The sequence below is a fragment of the Chiloscyllium plagiosum genome, chromosome 15 (genome assembly GCF_004010195.1).
Source record: "Chiloscyllium plagiosum isolate BGI_BamShark_2017 chromosome 15, ASM401019v2, whole genome shotgun sequence".
Lineage (NCBI taxonomy): Eukaryota > Metazoa > Chordata > Chondrichthyes > Orectolobiformes > Hemiscylliidae > Chiloscyllium > Chiloscyllium plagiosum.
Genome location: NC_057724.1, coordinates 29620950 through 29628478, shown reverse-complemented (window position 1 = coordinate 29628478; position 7529 = coordinate 29620950).

Below are 7529 nucleotides of genomic sequence, written 5' to 3'. Positions count from 1 at the left end.
CCCACACCCTCTCTCACTATTACTGTGCCCTCGGACCCTGCACTGTCTCTGTATTGCTGTACCTTCTGTCCCCACACCCTGGTTCACTGTTACTGTGCCCTCTGTCCCTACACCCTGTCTCATCGTTACTACCTTCTCTCCCTGTACCCTCTGTCATTGTACCCTTACCCAGTGTCAGTTCTCCCTCTGTCAATGTCCCTTCACCCACAAATTGTCCCAGGAACCTTCCCACTGTCCTGAACCCACAGTCCCTACACCCTATCTCATTGACACTGCACTTTCTTTTACTCAAACTCGAATGCTGCATCCTCACAATCTTCCCGTACAGTGTCACCATGCCCTCTCTTATTGTCCGTGCACCCTCTCTCATGATGTCCTCATACTTTGCCCCTGCACCCTAACTCACTGTCACTGTACACACTTACTATCCCCACACCCATATTCCCTGACACTGCACCGTCATATTATCCCTCAATCTCCTGTCACCTTCATGCAGTTTCTGCACTGTCTCACTGTCACTGCTTTTTCTGGTCTCTGCACACTGTCACCACACTCTGCAGCCAGAAGAGGAAATATAATTTCCATAATTACCTTTGTCAAGACTGTTCAGATTCACTTCAATCTAAACTCCAGTGAAAAAGAAGCAGTCTGTTCAACTTTTCCTTAGATAACCGTTCATTTCAGGTATCAATCTAGAAAATCTCATCCAAACTGTCTCCAATGTAACTACATCTTTCCTTAAATAAAAAGGCCAAAACTGCACACAGCATTTAAAATGTGGTCCTATCAAAGTTCTGCTTAATTGAAATATAACATACCTACATTAATGTTCAATTCCTCTCAGAAGAAAGACTTCTTGCTTATTTGTTGTATCTGCACACTAACGTTTTGTGTCTCATGCATCAGGAAAAAATGATCAATCTGCACTTCAAAATGCTGCAATTGTTTTCTGTTTGAGTAATATTAGCTTTTTCATTTCTAATGCCAAAGTTAAAAATTTGAAAGTTTCCAACACTGTACTCTATCTGCCACTTTTCTTCACTTCCTCAACCAATCTATATACATCTACAACTTCCTATGTATTCTTTACAACATACTTTCCTCCCTTTCTTTGGATTATTTGCAAATTTAGTTCACATGCCTTCAGTCCCCTCATGTAAATACGTTTATTGTAAATTGTGACAAGCTGAGGTCGCAGCACAGATTCCACAGAGGTTTGTGATGTTAAATGTAAGATATACGTAAAGAGAGAGTTTGGAATTTGAGTTTGTGGAATGTGGGTTTTGGTATGTGTGTACGAAGGTGTTTAATGTTTAACTTGCCAGGGGTTTGATGGTTCTGGAGCCATGATTTTCTTTTAAACCAATACAAGAGAAGGAGCCCCTTGTTTGATAATGGGAATCCTGTTTGTGATGTGAAAGCTTTACAAACAGAGTAAACATTGAGGAACATTAGCTTGCTTTTGATTTATAAGTAACAAGAATGTATTTTTAGCTTCAGGAAAAAAATTCAGCTTGGAAACTTTTCTGTTTCAGTTCACAATGGTCCTTGCAATTAGATGTATGACACAGTTTCTCTCGAAGGAAGTTTAGAATTGTTAGTTATTCTGTATAACTAGCTTGGATTATTTTACTGCATTTGATGGAGTTTAGAAGGATGGTTGGGCGGGGGATGGGGGGGAGAAAGAGGGGTAATCTAATTGAAGCATACAAAATACTGAATGGCCTGGTCAGAGTAGATGTTAGGAAGAGGTTTCCATTGGTAGGAATGACTAGGGCCAGAGGGCATAGCCTTAATGGGAAGACTTTTTACAGCAGAGAGGAGAAACTTATTCAGCCAGAGAAGGCTGTGGAGGTGAGGTCATTGAGTATATTTAAGATCGAGATAGATAGGTTCTTGACTACCAAGGGTTATGGGGAGAATGGGGTTGAGAAACGTATCCACCATGATTGAATGGCAGAGCAGACTTGATGGGCTGAATGGCCTAATTTCTGCTCCCATGTCTCATTATCTTATGAAATAGGTTACCTCAAAAGTTTAGTTTGAAAGTAGTTTGCAAGTTCCAGACCAGATGTGTTTGACCAGAACATTGAATGGGTTATTTGAAACTGAGAAAATCAGATTTGAGAAAGCTTCTTTGCGTAACTAATGAAGAGAAAGGATGTCAAAAAATTAACGTCTCAGATTGAATGACCCTCAGAAGCTCCTCAGAGGAAAGGTTGGAGGTTGGTACAATTACAACATCTAAAAGGGATCTGGATGTGTATATGAATAGTAAGGGTTTACGAGGGATACGGACCAACTTGGAAATGGGACTAGGTCGAATTGGGATGTCTGGTTGCCCTGGGTGAAGTGGACTGAAGGGTCTCAAGACTGGGAGTTTAGAAAGAAAACAGTTGTTAAACCAATGTGATACAGAACTGAACTCTCTCTGCTGTTTGAGCACTGTAAAATGATACTGATGGGATAGATAGGATTGCATTTTACCATGAATTTAAAATCTTTCACATAGTGGTGTTATGTAAGTAGCTTGGATTATTTTTCTTTGTCTTTATGTAATAAAGTTTTATTTCTAAAACCAAATTTGCAGTATTGCATGCTTGTGTTTCAGTGAAAGACCAACTTGTCAAAAAATATTTTCAAGCCAGATTTTATTCAGGGATCTTACTTGCCCAATAACATTCCTGATGAAGGGCTTAAGTCTGAAACTTGACCTAGTCCCATTTACCAGCATTTGGCCAATATCCCTCTCAACCCTTCCTATTCATATATCCGACCAGATGCCTTTTAAATGTTGTAATTGTGTCAGCCTCCACCACTTCCTCTGATGATCACTCAACCCAAAACATTAACAGATTTCTCCCCACAGATGCTGCCAGATGTGCTGAGCTTTTCCAGCAATTTCTGCTTTTGCTTATGATCTTCAGCATCTGCAGTTCCTCCAGTTGGATTTTTCCTAAGTAACTGGCTATAACCTTTTTATAATCAGCTCCAACGCTGTCCTCATGACATAAGTCAGCTTAATTGGCTTGTAGTTTCCTTCTTTTCCTTCTTGAATAGGAGGGTTATATTTTCTATTTTCCAATCTGATGGAACGTTTCCTGCATCTAGAGAATTTTGGAAAATAATCAATGAATCTTCTACTTGCTTGGCAATCTCTTTTAAGGCCCTAGTATAAAGTACATCTGGACTCAGAGCCTTGTCAGCCTGCAGCTCCAAAATTTGCTTCAAACTTTGCTTATCATTATTGTAATTTTGCTACACTCCTCTCACTTGTACTTCTTAATGTACAGCTATTACTGGAATGCTTTCATATCCTCTACAGAGATAAGAGAAATTTTTATTCATTTCATTATCTACAATTAACTCTTAATTCTCATTTTAGAGGACTAACACCTTATTTACTCTTTTCCATTTTATAGGCAGAAACTCGTTATTCATTTTTACCTTTCTAGCTAGCTTCCTCTCAGTTTAATTTTTATTAACTTTTCATCATTCACAGCCATTCTTTGTATTCTGTGAAATCATCTAACCTGCCACTCATCTTTGTGCTGTTGTATACATTTTTCTCAACTCTAATCCTTTCTTTAAAAGGGAGAACCCAGAGGCTGAGGGGTGACCTTATCAAGGTTTATAAAATCATAAGGGGCATGGATAGGATAAATAGACAAACTCTTTTCCCTGGGGGTGAGAGGGGAAAAGATATAAAAGAGACCTAAAGGGCAACCTTTTCACGCAGAGGGTGTATGTATACAGAATGAGCTGCCACAGGAAATGGTGGAAGCTGGTACAATTGCGACATTTAAAAGGCATTTGGAAGGTTATATGAATAGGAAGGGTTTGGAGGGATATGGGCCAGGTGCTGACAGGTGGGACTAGATTGGGTTGGGATATCTGGTCGGCCTGGACCAAAGGGTCTGTTTCCATGCTGTACATCTCTATGACTCTATAACTTCATTAGTTAACAATGATCAAAGATCTGCCCTTGGTATTTTCCTACTGTTAAAACTATGACAGAGCAATGTGCCAGTCATGAAGCCCCAATACTCCACGAGTCACAGTGATGAAAATGGCCTTTTGTACTACTATCCAGATTAAATGATACTTTCATCAGACTTCCTTAGAACTCAAAATATAATCACTATATTATAAAACAAAACTCATTCTTAAAAGCAAGGTGCGAACACCAGAAGTATAACTTAGAACACACACAACACAAAAGACAGGCCTTGCAGAGACAGTTCCTTATCAAAAAGGAAAGATAAACATTCCTACTGGCCAAAAATTTGCAAATAAAGGTTAGAATTATGACTTCTCCCAGATTTCTTGTCAACAAAGTACAATTGCTGATAGAATAAGCTAATGGAAGATTATTTTGGATTGAAATCAATCTGGATCCAAATTTTTGAAAAGCTGATTTATAAGAAAGAAATATCAAAACTATATATAGTTCTTGGAAAGTTTGACAGAGAAACTTGCAGCCTCTGGGGTTTACTTGTGTGACCTCCTCTGTCTGTAACAGAAGTCAAACCCAGAAAGAAGTTGCTGGACAATCATCAGCACAAAGGACCCTATAAGCTTTCTTAAAACTGGGCTTTCCGGTAATTAATTATTTGTTGTGGACCAGACCAAACAACCTCAAGATATTTTAAGAAGATAGCCGAGACCTAAGCTTTTCTTGTTTTAAAAGGTAAGTGTAAGATGTTGTGTTCCAGTTGCACTCATTACACTGCTGACTTCATTTTCCAAGAAACCCTGCTTAAAAAATCCTATTCAATCAGAAAGTGTCCAAGCAGATCCATGTCTTCCCTTTTTCCACATAGTCTGTAGATATGAATGTATTCTCAACTTTTCATGGCAGGAAACTACTAATCCTGAATATTCTGAAGTATTTCCTTAATTGTCTGCCACTGTTTCTCCATTGCATCATCTCTTAACCTTGCATGCCAATTCACTTCAGTTAACTTAGTTTCCATTCCCATAGTTAACCTCAGTTCCACTCTTCGCCCTTTCAAACTGGATTTCAAATTCATTCAAATTGGAGTCATCAGTGCCTACAAGTGCCTTTACTCAGATCATTCATTAATCCTGTCTCTTTACATAATACCAACCATAATATAAAAGGTGCTCACTGGTTGATTCTCGAATATGCTGCTCTAAGAAACTGCATACAATCATTGCAGCCTCACATACTGACACTGCATCTCCATACCATCATTATTCTTTTACACCCTTAACTACTGTTACATTCACACATTTCCTATAAACCTTCCTCAACTGCAGCACCCTATGATATCACTTCATCTTTATAGGAGGGCTGCTTTATTTTTGTACAGCAACACTATCGCTATTGTCACTGTTTTAATAGGACCCGAAACGTCGATTCTCCTGTTCCCTGGATGCTGCCTGACCTGCTGCGCTTTTCCAGCAACACATTTCCATCACTGTTTTAATATCCTATGCTGCTATCATTGTCACAATACACCATTACTACACCCTCATATATGTTGTAGCCTAAAATGCTAACACTTCAGCTATCCTATTCTCACTTTTTCTTCATTATTAATGCTCATTATTGCTGTCACTGCACCATTACATTTCAGACTCTTAACTTGTTGCTATAACTACATTCTGTGCTTTCATTTTATGACTTCATCACTACATTAGCATTACAATATTATAGCCTATATCATACCACCATTGTACTGTATCAATATTACAAGTAAAGCATTGTAAAAGAATCTTACCAATGAATTGCAGATAATCGCAATCATTTTTATTACAGCTGCTAATTTACTCTTTCCAGGAAATATTTGAAGCTAGTGAACGTTAAACACTCACAATTAGACAATAAAAACTGCAAGTAAGTCAGTAATAATGTACAAGAGTGTAGATCCGAAGTAGATTAGACATTGTATAATGAGAAAGAGTTGTGAAAGAGATGCCTAGGAAAAATTTATCATAATGTCATTGAATTTTAAATTGTTCGAGGGTGATTTATTTAAATTTGGAATTAATTTTGTAAATCTGAACAAAGCAAACTACATTGATAAGAGGAGAGAGTTGGGGCTACGCTGCACTGAGAAACCAAGTTAAAATGCATGAGAATAGACAAATGACAAATATTTAAAGAATTTATTAAGTTGTTACAAATAAAATTCCCTTTGAGAATAAAATTCCAACAAAACAAATGATTCAAATATATCTGTTACTAATTTGATTTGGCCAATCTGTGAGCAAATTAAAATCACTCAATTACAGATTTTCCTTTATTCATGCATCTCTAATTTCCTATTTAATGCCATTCCTTCCTCCACCGCCCCCCCAAAAATAAGAGTGGGCTGTATCACAGTGTTGTCTGTGTTCTCTCTATTGTGGGCCTCCAGTCAGGTGAGACCTTGGTGAAGATGATGTTGCATAGCAGAATGCTATTTTGGGGAAGTAAAAGATGCATTGGAGCAGAGGGTCATGTGCTGCATTGATCTGGTTGAAATGTCAGGCCATCAATTAAGCAAATCTTTCGTTTCCACAATTCAGTCACACTTCTCCAAAGGAAATTATAAGTGTGCTTAGCGTGCTCAATAATAGCTCAGTACCACATGACTCGTAAGAAGCTGCACCCTTAATACCTCTCTCTCACGAATTGCTTCCACTATCTCTCAACCAGTTTTTGTGTCACTCAAACATTTCTATATACTAACTTTAACACTTTCAAAATAATAGAATTACAGGAGGGATAGCCACTCATTACATCTGTACATATATCTGTTGATATTAAGCGTAATTACCTGACACAATACTGTTCTTGCTTTTGGAACAGAGCAGGTAAATCTTTATAATTTGTAGGTGTATGTTTGCAATTGACTGTAAAGGATAATTTATATAATTTGCTCTTTTCACAGGTAAGGATACTGGATCTGACTTACATTGGCTGTTCATTAAAATTTCTGTTGGCTTGGAACACAACTTTAAAATGTTCAGAGGAAGTTATACCCTAATAGATTCCAGAGCTAAATACAGAAAATACTGGCAGTTGGGAATAAAATTAAAAACAAACAAATGCCAGGGAGAACAAATGCAGTGGAACAATACAATGAGTTCAGCAGTAAACCACCCACCATCTTGGAAAGTGGATGTCAAGCTAGTCAAAATAGCAGAGTGCAACACTACTTCTATATTACTTTGAGATATAAAGAAATGTGGATCTTTAGCAATGGTAGTAGTTTACCATCTATGGTTGAAAAAGAAAAGCCTGCAGTCACATTGATTTCTCCAATCATTTGTTTGCAGTAGTGAAACGTGAACATATCACCGCTGCTTGCAAATGACCAATCTATTCAGCTAATATCAACTTGAATATATGGTGTGTGCATCAGTAAATAGTACTGCCAAACAAAAATTGGTCAGAGCTGTTGGTCTTGCACTCAATAAGACAATTCACAAGAATATAAAATAAGAGGAAAAGCGAAATAACTTTGGCTACTTTGATAGTTGCGTTAAATCACAAGTTGTGTGTGCTACTGTCAAGT